The sequence below is a fragment of the Chinchilla lanigera genome, unplaced genomic scaffold, assembly GCF_000276665.1.
Source record: "Chinchilla lanigera isolate Chin_1 unplaced genomic scaffold, ChiLan1.0 scaffold00013, whole genome shotgun sequence".
NCBI classification, from domain to species: Eukaryota; Metazoa; Chordata; class Mammalia; order Rodentia; family Chinchillidae; genus Chinchilla; species Chinchilla lanigera.
The window spans coordinates 12,908,288-12,931,841 of NW_004955414.1; the positions used below are offsets into that span (position 1 = coordinate 12,908,288).

Consider the following 23,554-nt stretch of genomic DNA (forward strand, 5'->3'; position numbering starts at 1 on the left):
GAGCATTACGTCGGCTTTAGTAAGTCTTTGGAAGCAGAGGCAGAGTAAAAATGAAGGAGTAAATAATTAAGTGTCAAATAATTAAAAGTACTATTAAAAAAGAATTCCTTTTAAATAGTTTTTTAATTGGGTTTTTAATGTGACTGACTTGGAAAGTTTCGCTGAGAAGATGATGTTGATTGACAGTTATTATATATAGTTATTAATAACATGTAGGCAGTCTGCTAGGAATATTTTAAGTGTGCAGGAGAAAGCACATCTGAAAAGGACTGCCAAGGATGCTGGCAGCAGTCTCATACTAGGACATGTCTTGTCTGGGTGGACAGTCAGTAGCAACTGCTCAGAACTGGAGTCAGTAGTGAATAGAAGCGAATGCCCTAAGGGCCCAGTGTTGCACAGTTTTGAAATGCCAATCTCCTCCAGTGAAACCAGAAGCCAGCTACCAGTTAAATGATTGGCCCTATAGGCAGTGCATTTCTGGGCATAGTGGTGCATGCTTGTAATCCCAGCATTTAGGAGGCTGAGGCAGGAGGATCGCTGCAAGTTCAAGGCCATTGCCTGGGCTACAAAGTGAGTTCAAGGCCAGCCTGAACTGCATAGTGAAACCTTGTCTCAAACAGACAAAAAAACAATAAAAAAAAATGATAAGCAGTGCATTCAGCAGAGACTCTTAACTAAAATTTCAGGAGCATTTCTTGAATAGCACATCTCCAAAACTATGCTAGGTGATTTAAAAAAAAAAAAAAAAAAAAAAAGACACTTTATTGTGATATCTTCTCACTAGCAAAATTATGCTTATTTATTCTTCAAAATGTGAGCAAAGAACAGTTTATGATTCAGGCAGCCATCAGAATCAGAAGAGGTTTAAAGGGCTCCTCCCAGCAGTGTGAGTGAGCAGCAAGACTTTAGAAGCCAGAAGCAGGAGCAAAGTTTGGCTTCAACTAAGCAGCTGCCCTGTTTGTCCACACGTGCTAAGTTGGCTGCCTGTAATTGGCTGAAACTTGGCTGTTTGTTGTACCCTTACGTTTCAGTTTGTTTACACAGTAATAACAACACGTAGTCAATATTAGCTTACAAATTAGGTTGTACTTTGTTAAACAGGAACTCAGAGTATCACAATGGCTTCCTGCTTATTCAACATGTCTGCTTTTTTAATTTCTAAAAATACTATCGCACTCCTATTGAATTTTATGCTGTATTATTTAGTAAGGTATGCATCTTGCCATGTTACACACTTACAAACGCATTTTGTAAGGCTGTGTAGTAGGCCATCATATGGAAGGCCAGAGTTCATTTCTGTTTCTCTTGATGTTAGACAGGTCGTTTCCTAATCTTTTTTCAGTTTTATACTCAGTACTGCAGCTGGGATCCAACTCTGATATTCAGCCAGCTGACAGCCAGGCCTGTCCCAATCAGGAGGGACTCAGAGTAGTCATTAAACACTGTAATACCCCTGGAAACATCTTACATAAATCCGAGAATTCCTTGGGATACTTAATTAGAATGACTAAGACATCTGGGTTATAAGAATTTAACATTTATACAACTTTTTCTATATCTTTACAAAATGATCTCCCCAAAGTAAGTACTAGTTTTACCAGCAAGTCAGACAGCTGAACTCAAAGGTTCTGGGGCATTTGTTCAAGAAGTTTGATGAAGAAAGAAAAGAATAAGATACAATCCTATTTGAAATCAAATGAAGCTAGACAAAGCTACTGACAGAGATATAGTATATGAATCAGAATCCTGGCAAGTGACAACAGTATTTGGAGTAATGACTGCACTGGTGTGGTGAGGAGTGTATAGAAAAGGACAGGCAGGATTAAAAACAGCCACGGAGGTAGCTCAAGCACCCTGAGATGGGCATCACTGTCAGCCTGATGGACAAGGAAAGGAAGCCATTCCTGGACCCTGGGAAGAGCGATGGCTGTGCTACAGTTGTAGCGAAGAGCCACCCAGAGGAGTTGTGCCACGTAAGTGGGAACTCAGCAGACTGCCAAGGCACGGCCCAGCAGGGAGGGCATCCCAAGCATAAGCAGCCCAAGGTCATTGTTCTCCTATCCTAGTTAGAATTCCCGCCAGGGCCTGCCACTGGCTCACTGAACCCGGAAGTCAGAGGGAGCCAGCTGACCCTGTGGTTACTGCTCAGTCTTCCAGGGCACAGAGCAGGCAGGCAGGAGTGAGCGCGGGTGGGCTGAAGGAAGATTGCAGCAGGCTCAGCCTAGGCGTGGATATCAGTTTTTTCGTTTTGTTTTAAGTCAGAGTCTGAAGGCTAAGGGAAGAAAGGTTTGAAGAAAATGTCAAGATAGCGAGGCAATGGCTCATCATTCCAACCCAGTCTCTTTTTTGCTGCAGGGCTCTGCCAGACCTGGGGAGGTAGGAGTCAGTGGGTCCCTCCTCCAAGAGCATCCTGGGCTAGGATTCATGTTTGCCACCTTTGCAAGCCACTCCCAGCAGTGCGAAGGTTTGCAGCAGCAGCAGCACCCTGGCAAAGAGCAGACAAAGGGAAGATAAATTCGTGGGGGAGAAGGGAAACCAAGCTAATCTTATGTAACTTAAATCCTTATGAAAACTCCTTTTGCTTTTATTTTAAGAAGTGCTATTTACAAATTCTCCAGGGGGTTAAAAACCGTAAGAGATGGGTTTTTATGTGATGTCAGTAGAAACATCTCTTAACTTCTGGAATAAATGATGCTTTTGTTTTGGCTTTCTGTTTTTCAAAAGGCCATCTGTTTTCATAAACATAAACGAGACTCTCTAGTCACCTTTTCCCTTACAAGCCTCCGTCTCTTTGCACAAATGACAATGTTCCCTTCGTGATTCATTCCTGAAGACATTCTTCCAGGCTAAATGCGGCTGCTAAATTTGTGCTTCAGTTTTCACTGAGTCCCACATCATCCTTGCTCAGGCAGAAACTGCACTGTTACAGCTTTCATTTCTCCAGCCCCAGATCGTCATGCCCTTGGGTTGCCAGCAGCTCTGTACCAGGCTTTCTGCAGTAGCTTTTTCCTGTTTCTCAAGGGGTATCTGAAGTCTTTTGGGGGTAAATAAGTAGCTCCCCTCTCTCAACCTGAGTTTGGACACATTGAGAAATGAAGAGTGACAGGTGGAAGCCAATGATAATGAATAACTTCATTTAGTGTGACAGCCAGTAGACTTCATAATTTGACCCAGAATTAGACAGAATTACCTGCCCAGTGATGGGCAGTGCTGGATGGGCAGAGGAAGAGCCAGCCCCCAGGAACAGCAGAAGCATTGCTGGCTGTCAGGAGAAAGACAGCACCGCCCAACTGAGCATGCGCAATTTATTCCTCCTCAGTTTGCCACCAGTAACGCCCATTCCACTACTTGTGACTTAAAGAGACAGAGAGGTGCTAGTGAGGCTCCTTTCGTATAGAAGTTAATGTTAGAAATTAGGGTAAAATTTTCTTCCTAAGAGTGACATAGGTGACACAGAAACTAAAGGGTAAACTTTACATGATCCTAACCCACAGAATAAACTCTCGGTAAGTACTTGTTGGCTTTCTTCATTTATTTAACAAATGCTTGCTGAGCAAAGACACAAGGCATAGACCCAGAGTTTCGTTTTTGATTCTCCACATAGGAGAGAGCTGTGAGAAGATTCTGAGCAAGGAGAAAGCATGATTTGATTTGAAGTTTTCAAAAATTATTTTGTCCACTTTTTGGAGAATGGAATGTAAGAAGGACAAGCATGAGACCCGGGAAATGGAGTCAAAGGCTCTTTCTGCTCTCTAAATGAGAAGCAGATGAGATGCTGAGGTCTAAGGCAGAATCAGAAGAGAAGAACACAGATGGACTCATGGTGATACGACTTGCGCATACACCCTTGTCAGGGTCCTCTGATGGATTGGAGTTGCGGGGGACAGATTAGAGAGGGAAAGATTAGACTTGAGTGGTTTATGTTTTTACTTGAGCAGCTGAATGGATAGGGATAACGCTACAGAAGGGCCATAGAGATAAAGCACTTGAGAAACTGGGTGAAAGAATGGGTGAGTCCATGGAAATGAGATTCCTAGCTAGCCATTCTGTTTTGGAGGTGTAATGGCTGACCATTCATCCCTGTTTGTCTATGTCAGCTGGTTTACACCTGCTGACCTTATATAATTATTATGAATGTGTCCTCCCATGCTCAAAAGTGATCTGTTTTTGGATGATACAGTACTTAGTCACTCTACATTAGAGAAAATCTTGAGCTTGTAGAGAATTGTTGGAAAAGTGCTTTGGAATGTGAAAAACACTAGATAAATGTAAAGCATCAATCAGCATTAGCAGCATTAATGAAGAGTTGTCCAGGAGCTGAATCTTCTTTGCTCATTAACTTACAAGATTATTTTAGGTTACGTTCCCCTGCTGTCTGATTCATCTTCCATGCCAGGTGGCTCCCACCCTAGAATGGAACCCTGGTTTCCCTGATCTCCTCCTCCTTTCTCCACCCCTGCCTCCCAGTCATTAGCGATTTCTAAAACACCACTCCTAATTGGCCTATGGGGACTCTCTATTTAAGGGGATCTAATGGCTCATCGTTTTGCAGATCAAAGGCTTTGTACAGTACACTTACTTCCGGCAGCTTCCTCATGGCTGGGTTTTCGTGCAGCCTTGGAAGAAAATCCTCACTTGTCCTGGCTCTCAAAATAATTCGCGAAAATGGAAAGATCCACTTTTCCCGCCGCCTCTCTCCGTGAGAATTTCTAAATATACAGTTGTGCCCACTGAGGCTTTAGCATTTCATGCAAATGCCACGGCTCTGTATGTTTGCTGGGTGAGGTGTGTTGATATTTGGAGAAAGACATTTGCAGATACCCAAGTTGTGGTCCTAGCTCTGTCTCCACCCTGTTGACACAAATGCTTCACCTTTCAGGACCTGTATCTCCTCACCTGGGAGAAGAGGAGTGACACTTCTCTGTGGTGGCTTCCACCTTGACACTTACATCTATTAGGTGAAAGGGAAAAGGGCTTCCTGATCCTTATACTGGTAGAGCCAGAGAATTCAGGTCAAGGTTCTTTATTTCTCAGCTTGAATTTAAGCTGACTTGTTCCTTCACACAGAGATTAATGCAAATCCAGACTGTTTTTCCTTGTGGTCTCCTTCCCTGCTTTCCCTTCCTTGACTTGTCCTAGAACAGGGAAAATTCAGTGTCCTGTCTCTACCCTGAAGATGGTCTCTCAGACTGCCTGTCCTGTGTAGTTTGCTGGGACTCCTAAGGCCAGGAGTCAGAGGGTTGGTTCCTGCTGAGGCCTCTCTGGGAGATATTTGGAGTCTGCTGGCAGTCTGAGGTTCCTGGGTTTGTCACTGCATAGCGACAGTCTCTGCTTTCATCTGTATCCGTATGCATCCTGGTTCACATCTGTGTCCAAATTCCTCCTTACTACTAAGACACTGGTCCTTTGGATTAGAGACCCACACTACTTGGATATCATTTCATCCTAATTTAACTAGTTACATCAACAATGACCCTATTTCCAGATAAGCTCACAATCTGAATTATGGGGTTTAAACTTCGACATACGAATTTTGGGTAGATGCAGCTCAGCCCATACTACCTCCCGGGTGTGGAAAACTGTTCTACGGTTGGAGTCACTGCTGTGGTTATGGCCATCTGCCTGATGGACAGTCACTGCCTTGTGCTGGGACCCTGATTCAGTGAAGTCTTACTTGCCCAGCTTCCCACCCAAGCCTGCATGGCCCTTGGAAGAAGAGGGATCTTTGTGATGCTATATTTTGCCCCTGGTGTTCCAAACTAGACTCCTCCAGCCACTGCGCCCCCTTCAGCAAGCTTCTCCTCCAAAAACTCCAAGGTTTCACCATCTTGAATTTGTTCAGAATAACTGAACAGGAAAGAACACCATAAAACCAGGCAAATACCTTTAGGGGCGAAGATGTCCAGACACTGGAAACACAAAGTCCAATCCCATTTTTCCTTAGTATAGGAGAAAAAAGCTTACAGTTCTTCCAAACTGGTGTGCCAGGGTCCTTTGTCCCACCCAAAATCACTAGAGAGACTTCTTGCTCTATGGTGGGGGATTTCTCACAGGGTATCCTGCCGTAATATATTTAACCAGAACTTGTTTACTAAGCAGATATAAAGTACTATATTGGGTACTAGTTACCAAGGTGAACAGGCCATGCTTCCTGTTCCTAAAGAATTCACAGTGAATGGTCCAGGTTTTAAATAATCTGTTGCTGCCCAATCTGCCAGAGGACAGTGACTTCATGGAGGTCATGCAGCTGGTGCATGACAGAATTAGAACTACGATCCCTGTCTGCCAGCTCCTGTTCACGAAGACTATGTGACTTTCAAACTGAACGGTACCAGAAACGCAGGTCGCATCAGGCAGTCCTGAACACACATCTTTTGCTGGCAGGCAAGTGTTTGACTTTGCCCTGGTGTCCAACCACAGCAGAATTGGTGGTGGCTTGTGGTTAACTATTGGCCTCATCATCCTTCAGGGGAGGGGTTATGTCACACAGTCTAACACTGGATCGTGTAAAGAAAACCATCTCGGAGAGCCCAAGCATGACCAGAGACTTGTTACATTAACAGTCTCCGGGGAGTTTGAGTTACAGCAGCACAAATGTGCTGATTAAAGAGGCAGCTTGGTGGAAGGGGAAGGACTCAAGCCCTGGATCTGTGTTCCATCGTCAGCACATGCTGCCTCTGAGACGCTGGGAGGCTCCTTCGCCTCCTCGAGCTTCAGTGCCTTCCCTCTCATGCTCAGTGTCAGCATGACTTCCGCCAGCTCATTCATGCCCCTGACACCCACTAGCCTGACCAGTCATCTTCATTTGCCTAGGACTGGAAGACAGCCTGGAGGGTTGGACTTCCAGTTTTAAAACTAGGAAAGTTCCAGGCTGACCCACCCTAGCTCAGCCACTGGATTGATCAGCTGTGGACTGATTTCCTGTGGGGCAAAGGAGATGGGAATGAGGGAAAACTGGGCCACGTGCCTCTTGTTATCCAGTGAAGGGCCTGGCCTTGTTCACCTGGGGCTGAACAAAGTTCCAAGAGAATACACAGATACTACCAAGCTCTCTTGAGACCTAAACTCAGAATGCCCACATGTCACTTATCCCATTGCAGGGACTGAGGTGAGTCACAGGTAGATCTAGATTGAGTAAGGACACAGCCTCTTATGGGAGGAGCTCAGAGTCACTTTGCAAAGAGGTGTGACTGGAAGAGAAGCATTGTGTCAATTTTACAATCAGTCCACCCCGAGTGTGGAGAGCTTGTCTTCCACCGCAGTCAGATGTCACCATCCATCAGCCACCAAGAGAGCAGGAGCTGTGCACGTGAGCACACAGACCTTGGGTCCTCCCGGGCTCTCTTCTATGTGCCTTGCTTTCTCTCTGCTCCTCTTAGCCCATGTGGTTCCACCAAGTGGAAGCCCACTCTATGCCTGATCTACTCTTCAATTTGGGAAGGCAACTTGGGGGGCCTTTCCTCCAGGCTGATTCCTTCTCCCATCCCCCAGGCCCTGGGCCACCTAAGAAGACCCTGTGCTGCCCCGTGTCACAGTACCAATCACCAGGTGGCAAGAGGGTGAGTCCAGGAGCTCCATGACTTCAGAGATACACTTGTTTCTGCATATCACATATTTCTGGTATGTGGCACATAGTATGTGCTCAGGAAATTGTTGAGGAATGCCCTAAAGTCCCACTGGAAGTCCCAAGGTCTTTATTCTGTCCCCTCCTCTCAAGTCCAGAGCCTACATCCAGATTTCTGTGGGCCCCAGACGTCAGCATCACCTTGCCCCTATCTTCCAGGCACAAGACAGTGAGCTAAGCATGGCCACAGCTCTGCAAACCAGCAGATGCCTTTTTTGGTCTTGGCACCATCTAGGGTGAGAGTCTGCACACAGAATGACAGTAACTATGTGTGTGTCAGGCTCTGCCTGCCACTGTGGTGTGACTCTTTTTGCAGAATCTCTGCACTTGCCCCGGCGTTGGTGCCCCAGCCACAGTCCTGCAGGTCCTGTGGAGACAGAAGGAGCCCAGGTTAGCAAGCAGGCAAACAGACCTGGGGTCCTCCTCCCCTTGTCGCTCACCCTCGACCACACACCAGGTCGCTCTGAGTCCTGACCCTTCCTTTCCTTCCCTGCTTCCTCTTCCACTCACGGCCACCAGCCTGGTTCAGGCCCCATCCGCTCACCTGCTGGCTTCCAGCAGTCGGAGCGCACTTTCCAAAATGCTTGAGAATGTGGAGATTCATAGCAAGGCGCAAGAGCCACACCACTCAGTTTCTGCCTCTCCAGGCTGAGCAGCCTTGGGCAATTTCCTTACCCTTTCTGTGTCTCCTCACCGGCTCCATTTATAACTAGGGGTAATGATAGTGCCTGAGTCTCAGGGTTGCTCTGTGAATTAGCTGAGGTGATATGAGGAGAGAGCCTATGTAGAATAGTCCCTGATGCAGAGTTAGTGCTTAATACATGTTAGCTATAACATTTTTGCCCTGCTGCTAGCCCTTCAATGGGTCCCCACAGGCCACAACATAACGGTTAGTGCTCCTGTCACACAGAGAGGAACTTAGCCCTTCTTCCTGCCCTCCTGCTGTGAACTCAGATAGAATACTTGGAGGTATAGCAGCCATCTTGCACCCAGGAGGAAACTGTTAAGTATGGCAGAGCTGGAAAATAAAAGGATCCTGGGGCGTTGATGACCCTGTTGGATTGCTGGCCTAAGCTACTTCTCCTGACCACTTATTGCATGAAAGCAATAAACCCTCTGTTAGATGGATGAGTACCAAGTCCTAGCAGCTACATTTGCATTTGTGTCACCAAGACTGGTGCCTGTCCCCTCTGCGGCCTCATTTCTGAAATCACATCCCAGCCTACTCCCCAACTTTGTGATCCCATCATACCGCCTGACCTGGAATTCCTTCTACAAATAAGTTTTGCCTCTCAACATTGATCATGCTGTTCTCTTTTTCATTCTGTCCGGAACTTCCTGACCTGCTCTGTTATGGTTTGTGTCTAGCTGTCCCCCCAAAGCTTCCTGCAGTGATAGGTGGGGGTTTTCAGAGGTGGCTGAATCTAGGGTATGCGATGCTGGGATTAAGGGTGTGATCACTAAATCAGTTCACTGGCTGGTTTGGCATTCACCATAAACCAGGTGGCCTAGACAGAATATAAAAGGGGTAGAAAGAAATGAACTTGTCACTTGTTGGCTGCCTTGCTGCCTTCTGCCTTCTGCCTGCTTTGAACTATTTCACCTCTGCCGTGCAGCCCTGCCTTGGAGTCAGCCCACTACGAACTGAAACCTCTATAAACCATGAGCTAAATAAACCTTTCCTGCTTGAACTTTGAATGTTGGGCACTTTGTCTCAGCAACGAAATCAGTAACTAGGACATGTTCTCACCTATTTTCTGCCTGAAAAACTTCTATTCATTCTTTAAAATCCTGCTCTGCTATTCCCTCCTCTCTGAAGATGTAACCGACATCTTTGACCATTCTGCATGAATTCATCAGTACCTGCCTTCTGATATGGCTCTAGATAACAGTATAGATCCTACTTCTACTACTTATGTGCACCTCAATTTCCTCATGAATTCAATAAAAAAATAAGCTTTTATGCAGAAGATAATAATAAGATAATAAATTTCAATCAATTAGAAGAACCAAAGGTAAACACTCAGTAAGCATTAGCTATCACCATCATCATTGTCATCATCGTTCCTGTGTTTCCAGGTCTCCACTCCCCACTTACACAGAAAGCACTCCGGGGCAGCAGCGCTGTGGCTCATCTCTGATGCCCCCGTCCTAGCACAGGGCCTCACACACCGTGGGCATCTGGAGGTGATGATGTCTACATTGGCCAAGGAAGCCCTCTTGAAAAGCAAAGCATGCTCTGTGCCCTTGGCATTTCCAGCAGTGGAGCTGGTAGGACCCAGGAGAGGAAAGGGCCTCATCTCCCTGCTCTAGAACTTCCTCCATGAGCTCACTGGCAGAGCACATCTTGAGTCGTGTCAAGTTACGAGAGATAGTAAAAGCAAGAGTCCTCCCTCACTCGGGGCACCCCACGCCATCACCGCTGAGGGGTTGCCAGTGGCTGACATGTGTGACAGAACCTGCTCTGGCTCTAGTCCCTTTGGGTTTGGTGGAGACCCTGAGGGCCCTCCCTCTTCACAGTGGAGAAAGTAAGTTCAATGCCCTTGTGGTTCAGATAAAACATGAGGTAGACCCAGATGTCTCTGATGTTTCCTGGATGTGTTCTAAACAAGTGATCTCTGCTCTTCGGGCATCATTTTCTGCATCTGTCGAAGTGTTTTTGTAGCACAGGACTGTTGAGAGGATGAAATACAGAGCACATGGCAGCCCCTGGCCCAGAATCTGGCGTACAGTGAGTGCTCAATAAATGTCCTCTCTCTGCCCATCTGTGCAGTTGGGCCGAGGGGAATTCTGTCCTCGCTGGAGGTGGGGAGCAGAATGCTTCTCTGAATAATACATGCTGCCTTCACCCACACAGGCCCAGCAGCCCTTCAGGCGGAGGGACACATTTGTGCATATGTTTGCGACCGCTTTCCCTGCAGTGCAGCTCCAGCTGTCAGAGCAGAACAGCCAGCGGCCCTGCTTGAACCTGGGCTGTGGGTCCTCACGTGGGCCCAGCGACAGCCCAGTGCACTGTGCAGCAGACCCCAGCTGGCACCAGAGCCTCCACTGCACTCCAGTGCACTGCTTGGAAGCCAGGGGGCACCTTCCAGGGCTGGCCAGCCAGTGCCAGGGAGCAGGCACCCTGCAAGCCCAACACCCACCCCAGCTGAATAAGTGAGCAGCTAAAGCATGGGGAGGAGGACACAAGGGTAACCACGGGCTCACTTTTCGACACTGAGGTTTAATGTCCTCACCTGCAAAATCAGCCTAGGGAAGGTTAAGTGAAGTACGCACCAGCACTCCCTGGGAGCCAAGAAATAGTACCAAGCCTTCCTGACCTAAATTCAAAATTAACTGAGACAGAAGTGTCTGACAGATAACAACAGTGATGACAAATACATAGCATCCTCTCCACAGGTTAAACATTGGCCCTTACTTAGCATTTCATATTTGTGAAATTCTGTTCAATCTACTCTACAAAGGAACAAATTCTCACAGCAATTCTATAAAGAAGGTACCATTATGATCCCCATTTTATGGATGAAGAAACTGAGGCATTGCCAGTTTAATGAATTTGCCTTATATCACACAACTAGTAAATGGCAGGCCAGGGTTGAGGGATGAGTGGTCTGGCTGCAGAGGCCATGATCTCGACCACCACAGGGGTACACTGGAAAACCTCAGTATGGCTTTCAATCTGCAGCCAAGGGGACTTTCTGACACTTCCCTCTCGGATTAGGCACCCTTGGCCATGCCTTTGAGGAGAGGAGAGGAGAGGAAAGAAGGTTTGCTTTCTATGGGTCGTCTATGGGGCGAAGTAGGTCCTATTCCTTCTCCCAAACCTACCCACACTAAGGTGCAGGTTCTTAATGCCACCACAACAAACTTTTACAAATTTGGTGAAGAAAGTTAAGCTTCCACAGATCTAGAGATTAAAAGTCCAAACTCCAGCAGGGATGTTCCTTCTGGAGGCTCTGAGACAAAATTGGGCCAAGCCTCCTCTAGCTTCTCCTCTAGCTCCATCCTTGGAGTTCCATGGCTTGTAGATGCAGCCCTCCAAACTCTGCCTCTACCTGCACATGGCATTGCCTCTATTACCATGTGTCCATGTACAAGGACCCTCCATATGTAGGGTCCATCTGAAGTCCAGCACGATCTCACCTTAGTCCTTATCTCAGTTATATCTGCAAAGGCCGTACTTCCAAATAAGACCACATTCTGAAGTGGACATGAGTTTTGAAGAGACACTGTTCAGCCATGAAAGACAGAAGTAAGCAAAGGAAGCAGAGAAGGCAAGAGCTTGTCTCTGAAGTAATTCTCTACCAGAACTGATGACCCAGGCAAAGAAGAGTCCTCCTTCGTTAGTAAGGACTGGCTTGTTACTTTAATGGTGACCAAAATAGTAGTGGCCAAAGCATGGCTGGAGGGGCAGGGAAGTTCTGCTTCCCAAGGTTCTGCCTTGTTCTGCTACGCCACAGAATATGCCCTTAACCCCGAAGACAGAGGGACTCACTAAAGACACCCACACTGCAACTGGAAGTGGAGAGCCCCCAGTTTCCCTGTAAGGGAACCATCAGTAAGATGCACAGGAGCCAGGGATGTAGCTCTGAGGCACGGCACCTGCCTGGCAAGCACAAGGTCCTGAGTTCGATTCCAGGAACCAAAAAAAAAAAGATGCACAGAACTCTCTGCTCACAACAGTAACCAGAACTTAGCTGGCCACCCTTCCCTGCAAGGGAATCCAGAAAATGTAATGTTTGGCTAAGAGGTCATGGGACCTGCTAAGTCTTAGGAAGATTCTGTTTCTAAATGAAAACTTGAAAGACAGAGCAGAGAGAGACGACTAGCATAATACATGAAAAATAGCTGGCAGGGAGGTAAGTTATTATTGTGATCTTTGAACATGACATTGGTGGCGATGTCTTCACTGGTCCCAAACCTCCACACTCTCTTCTGACCCTGTCACCTGTCACTGCATGACCCAAGCCCAGACTGATCGTGCCTCTGTCACCCTACAATAGCCACTCCTCTTCCTGCTTCCTAACCTAGCTCACGTGGTCTCATGTCCCGAAGGGTGCCCCATCTCCAGGTCTCACTGGGCCTCAGGTCACCAGGCATAAGGTCTTCTTAGTCCTCTGGCTTCCAGCAACGTGCTCTGTCTTGGAATCTGGACCCCCAGGCCCTGCACACCCTGCCCGAGCTGTGTGGTTGTCTTCCTGTGTGCTGGAGGTGTTTGTGGAAAGAATGTTCTGGCGTCGGGGGGTAAAAGTCATAACAGTAATTACCAGAACATCTGTTCTGGGCGGAAAGCACACCAGGAGACATGCCCGCACAGTTCAGCAAGCTGGATGTTCAAATGGAAGCGCCTGCTCTGGGAGTGAGGGCTAATGGACCCAGCCATGAGGGAGGCTCTGCTTCCTGGTGGGGGCTGAGCTGGGGAACAGGGAGGAAGGGGGGCAGAGGAGATGGAGAGTGAGGCAGGAATAGCTGAGCACATGAAGAAAGGAGGAAAAGGTGGAAAGAATCTGTGAGGAGGGTGAATGGATGGATGGATGGATGGGTGGATGGGTGGATGGATGGATGGATAGATGGATTGGTTGATGAGTGAGGAAATGAAGAATGAAATCAGTAAAACAAACATTGAATGCATAAGTGAAAGAGTGTGTGAATAAATGCAGAAGCTAATATGTAAAAGAGTGAATAAGTGTGTGATTCAGAGTAAATGAATGTGTAGAAATTTGGGGAAATGAATAAATGAATGAACAATGGTAAATAAATGAGTGAATGAGTAGTTAAGAGATGAAGAAGTAGGAAATAATAGAATGAATGAGTGAGTGAGCGAATGAGCCTTTACCTGACTTGTTCTTCAACCAGCAGCAGGACTGGAATTAGACAGTAATACAGGACCGTGCCCTACTATACCCTCCTGTAGCTGGGGCTCAGGAGCAAGTCTGCCTGTGTTAGGAGTGCAGAAGGACAGGCAAAGTTAAGAGACTACAGCTGGAGCTCACCAGAGCTAGGAGGTAGAAGTACTGTATCTGATCCAGTCTGATTCCCCATTTCACAGATAGAGCACTAGGACAAAAAGGAACAAACGTCATAGAGATGCGATACTTGGAAACAATGTAGCAATATTATCTTGGACAATTTACTCTTTTTGTATTTTAGTCTCTTTATCTGCAAAATAAGGGTGATAATAGAGGAATATTTTATCTGTGGAAACGTTACAAAGATTGATTTTCTTGCTTTAGACTGGGCACACTCTCGAGCAAATCTGCCCAAAAAAAGACCTGAGAAGGGATTAGAAAGGACATCCAGGGGTGCAGATGCAGATGGTTAGGGTACAGGGAGCAAAACCACTGAGGCCTCTGCGAGCTGGGAATGGACTCTGACAGCAGGGAGAAGCTACGGCGTTGGCTTTGCTGGTAGAACAAGTGATGAGTTGAGCACCATCTGCCCTTTTCCCTGGACAGGTGAGAGCATGTGGGTCAGGAAGCTGATATCTCAGTCAGTTTCTGCCACGGTCTGCCAAGGACTTGCTGGGTTGCCCACTGCTGGGATGCAGTTATGTAAATGCGCTGTCCCAGGCCCTCTTGCATTCCCAGGGGTGGGGCCAAGAGAAAACCAACAATACAACACAGTGGGGTGGTGATAGAAAGCAGGGGGCCAGAGGACGCCAGAGGGGACCGTCTGAAAGACTGGTAGGTCCAGCAAGTCAGGCGGCTATGGCATATGGGTGAGACTTTGGGCAGGAATAAAAGCATGGAGATGGGGGAGAGGGCATTCCAGACACAGGATGAGCAGAAAAGTGGAGAGGGCAAGGGCAAGGCGTGCTGCAGAAATCTGTAGCTCTACAGACTGCGTAGCTGACCAGTTCCATCCACTGAGTTGCAGCAGGCAAACCCTGGGTGATTTAAACCACTGTCCGTGTAGCACACAGAGTACAAGCTAGGTACATTGCAGGGAGGTTGCAAGCGCTTGTTAAATAAAGGTATAGAAAAGAGAAAGCAGAGGAGGAAGGAAAAAGAAGCCGAAATTCTGGAGCAGATTGGTAAGAGCAGCCCAGGGTTTAGAGACCTGGAAGAGAAGGTGCACCTCTGGGGACCAGTGGTGATACTCAGACCTGCAGCATGTGTATCTGGAATCTCTGGATGGATGTGAAAGAGAGGCCCCTTCTGTGCAAGAGAGGCCCCTTGAATTTGTATCAGAATAAGACAGGGACAGCCTGTCACGTGAATGAGACCTGGTCACAGCTCCACTCTTCACTGTCACCTCAATCTGGTGGCATCCCTGAGCTACAGTAGCTCTAGGTAATATTCACTAACCCTCTGCTTTTACAGGTGAGGCAGCTGAGGCTCAGAGAGGAACAGCAACTTGCCTTGCTGTATGTCAGTGCAATGCATTGAGAATTCCCAGTCAATGCAAAGGAGTCCTGGAGTCTGTGGCTCATCCTGCCACGAAGTAGGAGGCTCCTGTTCTCTCCTCTCTGGCATCAGTTTCCCTAGATGAAATCCTGGGTCCATACAGTCCCTTTGGATCCTTTCCATCAACCCATCTCGTTTACTCAGGAAACATCCACTGAGTGACCCTACAGGTCATGCCTGGCCCTGGGGGACACCAGAGAGAAGGTCTCCCCTCCCGCCTGGGCCCTCCTCCAGATCCCATTATCTCAGCTCTTATATAGTTTAAACGCGTTTGTGTCTGCCACTCCACCAGACTGTGAGCTCCTTGGGGGCATATTTGGTCTTTGTTCTTCCTTAAATTCTTTCTGGAGCAAGGCAGTGAGTTAATGGATAGATTAATTAATGTATCGATTCTTTCCTCCTTGCACCCGAGCACCCTGCATGGCAGGTGCCCCCAGGAGCACTGGTGAGAAGCAGTCACAGAGCTGATCATTGCACCAAGGCCAGAGCGAGCCCTCAGGGAAGCATAGGGCCTAAGGAGGCCCACAAGATGGCCTAGAGGGTGACAAAGGCTGGCAGGAGGAGGTGAAAGTCTTCCAGGATAAGAAGAAATTACTCTGGGGAAGGGGGAAGGTGACAGAGACAAAGGAAACACCGTGTTCCAAACACTCAGGAAATACCTGTTCCTTCACATGGAAGAAGGGCCCAAGAGCACCTTGCCCACTTGAGAAACTATGACAGCAATTTTTGGTGCCACTGCAGTCTTCGACCTCCCCTCCAAGACTCCCAAAGGGGCACGTATTATCCACCATACCTAGTAACCAGAGCCAAGTACCAGGTTGTCCATGCATCCAACAGGCACCTCTGACACACAAGAGTGCTCCATGGACAGAGTTGGGTACTGGCACATACAGCCAATGCAGACTGTAAAGTCATCTCCCCAGGCTGCCAGTCATGTGGAGCCATAGCCCCATACATGGACACCCAGATCCCACCTCTCTGACCACCTGGTCTTTCTCCTGGGCAGGTGAGTGCAGCGGCTCTTGGCTTCAGCTCAGCAAAGCCAGGCATAGCTGCTTTCATCAGCTCACCTCTTGCAGGGAAGAGCTTAAAAACTATGTTTATGGTTTAAGCATTGTTGGCATTACATTAATTCCATGACAGGGAGCAGGTAGCTTGGATGGGCTGGCGGGAGGTACGGGAAAGGCAAATGGAAAAGAGGAGCGGCTCAGAGAACCCAGTCAGGAGGGAAGTACAGAGCCCTAGACATGACCCAGAATCAAGCCTGCATGTTTGTATCCCAGATTTTAGAAAGAAAATAAAGGCCAAGATATTCTTAAAGATGAGGAAAGAGCTGGACATGGTGGCACACGCCTGTAATCCCAGCACTCAGGAGGCTGAGGTAGGAGGATCACTGTGAGTTCAAGGCCATTCCAGACTACATAAGGAGTTCAAGACCAGCCTCCACCACATAGTGATGCTCTGTCTCCATAAAAAAAATTTTTTAAAACGATGAGGAACAATGAGAGAGGAAGGAAAGGAGGGAGTAAAAAGAAAGGAAATGGAGGAAGAAGGGAGACAAAGAAGGAGAGAAAAGAGGAAAAAATGGAAACTGCCACTTGATCTTAGCCAAATGGCTGAGAACCAATTTAAAATAAAGCAAGCTATCAAACTTTACTTGGAAACAAGCATCAGATATTATTTAAGCATCAAATATTATTAAAGGAGAAATGGCAGGCTTCTGGAGCCTTCCGCAGTCTATCTTGATAGGCCGCCCCACTGCTCTGGGGTTAATATGAGGAAATGACATTCTTAAGAACCCGTATTAACCTGTCTGTTGTTCTATGGACTGTGACAGCTGCATTTTACATCCGAATGGCTAACCATTTATTTCACACCAGTCTCAGGCCCCTTCCTGGGTTCCTCTCTGGCATCCTCTCCAGGCTTTTCCTCTGGGCTGTTGGCTGAAAAACTGGTTAAACCACAGTAACAAGTAATATATGGAAGGACCCCAAGTGCAGGGAAAGGACCATGAGAGCTTGAGGAAGCCACAACAGGAAGGATTAAGCTGGACTAGCTTCAGAAAACGAGGGATTTGACCTGCTCTGAAATGTACTCATTCGAGAAGTATTTACTGAACACCTACGGTGTGCCGGGCACTGCTCTAGAACAATGCATATTCCTTGTGTGCTGGCTCCCAGAGGACAAATGTAGGTCTGCTCCAGAGGGCTCACATTCAAGCCAGAAGACAGACATTCCTTAAATAATCACTCTGGTAAGTGTGTGGTTACAAGGTTCTGCGGAATGGATGGTAGAGGAAGTAGCCCTGGTAGATGGGCCCAAGGAAGATTTGCCCTGAACATGACAAAGTGAAACCTAGTGCTGGAAAGGGCAGAAATGCCTCCCGGAGAGGAGCAGCCCTTGCTCCTTGGACGGAATGTCCTAAAAAAGGACCGGAGTGCTTGGAGTTTGGGGCAGGGGGCCAGATAGAAGGAGCGATAAGGTCAGCAAGGCAGGCAGGGGACAAGGTAGAAATTTAATCTTCAAGCGCAACAGAAGACTCTAAGGAACTTGAATGGGTGTAGGGGTCATCATTCCTCAGTAACTGGCGCAGTTTCCAAAGCTTTTCAGGTCCACCATTTTGGGTTGTGAAAGCCACCTGGTGAGAGACAGAAGTATTGTCCCAGAAGAACAAGCCAGAACAATGAAGTTCTCTCCAAATGAACCACGTACCTAAGATCACTAACAGTTGAAGGAGCGAAGATGAGAGCCCAGGTCTTGCCTCTTAGGGCTGGATGGAGAGACAGATGAGAGAGGAAGATTCATAGACCGGCACACAGAGTGAGCCGTGGCAAAATATGGCGGAGGGATCCGTGTGTGTGTGTGAAGTGGCCTGGAGCTCCCAGATCGAAGAGCCCGGCACAGCCTGTCATATAGCAGATGCTCAGGAGATACCTGTTCCTTCACGTGGAAGAAGTGTTGCTCACGTCCTCCCTTTCCGTCTTCATCCCACCTCCCATATAGCAGAGAGGGAAGCAAGTTGCTCGTGGTACTTACCCACGTCTGGATCTTTCCTAGCTCCAGATTGCTCCACTGGGAGATCTGCTTCTCCCTGCAGTGCAAAGAAACTGGAGAAGACAAATTCCTAAGTTTCCTGCTGCTCTTTCCTGGCCTCTACTACAATATTCTTTAGTGCTTTGGTCAGATAAAGGCCTCAGCAGGAAGAGCTACTTTGGAAATGTACCTGTTGAAGAATTCCTAATAGTCAAGTACAAAACCCTCTTTATGCACTTTTCTTTTTCAGTCTTTCTAACAATCTGATGGGGTAGTTATTAATTAGGGACATTGTTTTTCAACCTGGGGTTTGAACACAGAACCTCTGCACTAAGCTATATCCTTAGCCATTTTTTATTTTTTATTTTGAGACATGGTCTTACCAAGTTGTTAAATTGTCCAGGCTGGGCTTGAACTTATGATCCTCCTGTCTCAGCCTCCCAGACAGCTGGGATTACAGGCATGTGCCACCATACCCAGATCTCACTGAGGAACTTTGTTTTAAAAGAACTTGGAGGGGTTGTTATTCACGGCACAAATAACAAGCCAAAATCCAAACACAGGTCCTCTCTGATCTCATGGTCTGGTATGCTTTCAGCCACTGGACAGTGCCTCTGGTGTCAACACGCCCTGATATTGCCTGCTCAGGGACAGCACAACACACTTTTCCCTGTGGGAAAGCAAGTGGTAGGCATCCTGAAAATGGATCCACTATATTTGGGGGGGAAAGCTTGCATGAATTTAGTCTTTGGTAAGTTTTGTTCAGTATTCACCCATCTTCTGCGTCAACTTCAGGCTACTGGCTCGTCTTTCTTTCATGGTGAACATCTCTGGTCTTCCCTGTGCTTTGAAGAGTGATTTTGGACATCTTCCTGGGCACTGCAGGGATGAGTAAGGGCCCTGTTGGGGGCTTTATTCCTTAAGTCGGACTTCCCAGGGAACCCCGAGCTCCGAGGTACAGGCCCCTGTCTCCAGCCTGCCCACCAGACAATGGTAGATGAATGCCAGCCAGCACTGAAGTCATGGCATTGGAAGGGGCTAAGGGCACGTGACTGGCTCCTAACCTCTTATTTTCCCATTCTACTGGAAGGTCGTGTTCATTTGAGCTTTTAAACCAAAAATAAATCATTGTAATCCATTTGCTAATTATACCATGTGAAGTTCTAGGCGCTGTAAATTGCAGCGTGATCTAGATGAAGTTTCTGGGTGTTTATTTTTAGCGATTCAGAAAGCACTTGGTTTCCTAGAGGCTTCATTTGCAAGTCTAGGAGGGGACAGGAAAATGCATCTGCACAGCTCATCTTGTCCTGTGACTGCAGTCAATGCCCTCCTGGTCCTCATCTGGAAAAAATATGGTTTACATAGCTCATCCTGAAGGACTTGTCTATCTTCAACCCTCTAAACTCTCACTTCTCGACTCTGGTAACTAGAGTGTGTCAGAACATAAGATGTTGGTGCCTAGTTCATCCAGGGAAGTGTCGAAAGCCACCATAGCAGCATATCTTGGAGCTATGCAGCACAAGTCTTCAGAAACCTCTCAAGTTTAGGAGACATGTGGCCCCCCTTTTCTTATGCTCATTTTTCCAGAGAGGGGAGACAAGAGTGGAAGGATTTTATATTTATTTATGTATCTACTATTTGTATAATGCACTGCTTGGTGATTGCATTTGAGTGATTTTAGGATAATCGCCTCCATTCAAGGACAATGTTATACAGTTATTCATTGGCATTTGTATGCCAGGTACTGGGCTTGTTTTTGAAATGAGTATGTCAAAGCACTTTCTGAACTGTAGCTTTAGCTATGAACAGTGAAATACCAAGTGCCATCAGAGCTAACACAGGTATTTTGGTTTGGGGTGGGGGTTCTGAGTTCATTTTGTGCCTGCTGGGGATAGGGGATTGGAGTATTTCAAGGATAAAGAGGTATTTGAACCAGTCTTGATGTGTAAATTGGATTTTAAAATGTGGAGATTGGGTAAAGCAAAGGGGACAGACCTGATTCAGTAACCTTGGAAACTGTCCTGGCTGGCTCACATGATGATTGTCCTTGACTAATCAAACATTCTCAAATGCCAAGCAAAGCAGAGCCCTTCCCCAAGCACTGTACCTTCTAGCACATTTTCTTCAATTTTAACCATAGAATGGCAAATTTTTTCAAAGGTTAAGCATAAAAAAATCCTTTGGACCAGTTCCTTTATTTTGATGTTTCTAGTATTTAGATTATGGGACAGACTACCCTCCACCATGCTTGTGTCAGTCTTGGGTGGGTGATGTATGTGGCCAGATGGATGACGGGGTAGTTTGGAATTCTTGGAGAGCTTTCACAGCAAGAAGATGAGAACATGATGGGGTCCTCACTTTGGAAGGGCTTTATGTGAAGAGAGACCTTCGAGCTGAGACTTACACAATAAGCAGAGCTTCGCCCTCACACAATGCAGATAAAGGCTTCCATTCAGAGAGAAGAAAGATGGAGTATAGGAAGTACAGCACTGTGGGAGCCCCATGGGTACAGAGGCCAGGCTGAGGGTGGTAGCATGGAGATTGGGGGCTGACCACACAGGCTCAGAAGTCATGAGTTGAAGTTTGAATGTCAGCTCTGCTACACAGTAGCTGAATAATTCTAGGCCAATTAAATACCTTTTCCAAGCTTCTATTTTCTCATCTGTAAAATAGGACTATTAATAATACATACCTCAGCTGGTCACTGTGAAGAGAGCTCAATTTATACTTAGCACAGTAACTGGTATGCATTTAGTATGCACTTAATAAATGAGAGTTTGTGGTTATTTTGTTAAAACAAGTCTAATTAAGTTATGAAAATGTCAGTTCAAACCACAGAATTTACAGATGAGGCAGAGAAATTCCTTGGAGGAAAGACAGAAGGGTCAGGAAAGTCTTGGTAGTGTGGATGCTGAGACAGAAGAGTCTCTACTGGCAAATGACCTAGAGGCCACCGCAGATTAAGAAGCAGCGTCTGGAATTTGAGATGACAGCATCACTGTGATCTCAGAGAGAACATTCTGGGGGTCAAACCAGTGACTTGTGAAGAATGTGGGAGTGGAAAAGTGGTGATTTACCCAACTCTTTCAAGAAAACTCAGGAGAAAAAAAAAATGGGCTGGGATCAAGGACAAGGTTCTGAGAAGGGCCATGTGTTGGATGAAGACTGTGGAAATTGAGTGCAATTTTTCTCTACTTTTTTAAACCAGTGCCCATTTGGTAGACAGAAACGTCATTTCCCTTTCAAGGTTGATATTTGAGTACCTCCCACCCAATGTCTAACCCCAGTGCCTTTCAAGAATCACACCTGCCACCAAGTCTGAGTTTACCTCCTGTACTTGTATTTTTTTTACATGGTAGGAATTCAATAATCTCATAATAAAACAGGTGAAAAATGAGGGAGGTGTTGCAAGTGGATCTGAAGAACAATCAGAGGACTTCTCTGAGTAGGACAAGGTCTGGGGGGAAAAGGGTCAAGAAGAATCCTAAGTTCTGGAATTGACAGTGCAGTAAACAGTTGCACCACCTGAGTAACTGCTGCACATTCCTTCTCTGGATAGGTTCTTGTCCCATTGGCCACTGCACACATCTTTTAGTACAGATCTGGCAGATAATACTATCTAGAAACTTCCAAAGCTGTATGAATTTAGGAAGTTGTTGTTAATGTCTTATAAATAACAAATAGTATGCCTCAACTTCTTCTTGTACACTTTCTGTTTTGGTCGCCCTGACCTCTGTGTCAATGAGGGCAATTCTGAACGGCAGGTGGGAACTGATACATATTACTCACATACCCGTACAGATGAGGAAAGGAGAGGCAGAGGGGTGCGAAAGAAACTAGCCCCAAATCCCACACAAGCGGCAAATGTACATCCTCTCTAGCACACGTGGAACTAGCAGCTGCCTACTTCTTAGCCATGAAATAGTCCCAGTAAATTTCAAGGCATCAGAACCCCACAGACCACATTCTCCTACCACTAGGTAATTAGGCTAGCAGTCAATAACAGGAAGATGAGGTATCCTTTTTAAAAAAATTTCTGTATTGTAAGGTATTTAGAAAAACACTACTAATGCATGGGTCAAAAAGAAAATAGGTATTCTAAAAGTGAATGATAAAAACATTAAATATCAAAAGTTATGGAATACAGCCAAGAGAACATCTAGAGGGAAATTTATGACATTCCATGATTATATTATAAAAAGAGAAGGGCTGAAAAATTACTGAATGGGCTAAGGATCCAAGTTAAGAATGACTATACATGTAGCTAAATATGCCAGCACAAAGCTGTGTGGTTTAAGTAGCAGAGCCAGGGGTGAAGCATAGACATAGCTGCCCCTGAAGCCCTTGCTCACTTCCCCACACTGTATGCCTGCCTGCTATTTTCTGTAATGTGCCCAGTGCCTACAAATTCTATTCCTCCTAAGAATCAAACAGATGAACTTCCAAGGTAATTCTTGACATCGAAGGTTGATGAGAAATCTCACACCTATCCATCCATCCTTTTATTTGCCTTATCGTTAACTACATAGTGTGCATTTGTTATGTGCCAAGCGCTGTGCTCCTAGCTGCCTTCACTGCCTCTGTCTTCTAAGTGTTCAAAAACCAGCCTTCAGCCTGGGGCAAAGTGAATGCTGCACCTGTTACTGCCCACCTCCCCACCTGGCCGCGGCTGCAGCCCCACCCCCAAGCTGCCTGCATCTCCTTTGCTGCTAGCCAGAACAGCATCCTTATCAAAAATGACTGATTTCTCTCTTGTCTCTTCCAACAGGTAGACTGAAATTACCATGTGTCCAAATTAAAATTGCATACTTCAAGGATTATTTGAAGGACTATTCTTAGACCCTTTTAAGAAGATTTAAAGAAAAGTGAGTTGATTTTTTTTTACACTTCAGAGAGTATTCATGATTTAAGTTAATGTTATGGGTACTTTTTTCTCTACCTCTTAAATATGCACTAATAGGTAGACTTTATCTCCATTTATTTTATAATAAAGGATTTTTTCCCCAAAGAACAATGAACAAGGAGTACAGGATTACGGCTCTAATGATTTTCATATATTTCAAAGGCTCATGGAATCTGAGAGATAAAAGGGTCTTAAAGGCATGGACCCTTCCTTCCTCGACACCAGAGACCCAGAGCAGCATCCTATAGATCCCTGGGCTGGGCTTGGAAAGCTCCAGAGACTGGTGGGAAAGTTCAAGACTTTTAGAGTTTTCCCATTGTCTAGATTTGAAATCCTTCCCTTCTCTCATTTTGCCACGCCTCTTTCTTCTCTAGAAGACAATCCTAAAAATGGCTGCCTTTCCCTGAGATCTTTTCTTATTCTTTTTTTCATTTTATAACTTCTTTTTTTCTTTTTCTTTTTCTTTTTTTTTTTTTTTTTTTTTTTGAGACAGGTCTCACTATGCAGTTCAGGCTGGCCTTGAGCTTACTTTGTAGCCCAGGCTGGTCTCAAACTTGCAACAATCCTCCTGCCTCAGCCTCCCAAGTG

The 23,554-nt window shown here is 46.3% G+C and overlaps 1 protein-coding gene across 4 annotated transcripts in view; it reads left to right on the forward strand.

Moving 5' to 3' along the window:
* Tenm4 (teneurin transmembrane protein 4) overlaps positions 1-23,554 on the forward strand; it is a 715,396-nt gene that overhangs the window by 259,160 nt on the left and 432,682 nt on the right. The window contains exon 4 of one of the 4 annotated variants that reach the window (XM_013511959.1): positions 22,832-22,928. The exons of the other annotated variants lie outside the window; for them this stretch is intronic. The gene's annotated coding sequence lies outside the window, so the exon portion shown is untranslated. The remainder of the gene's footprint in view (positions 1-22,831; positions 22,929-23,554) is intronic. 4 annotated transcript variants of the gene reach the window in all.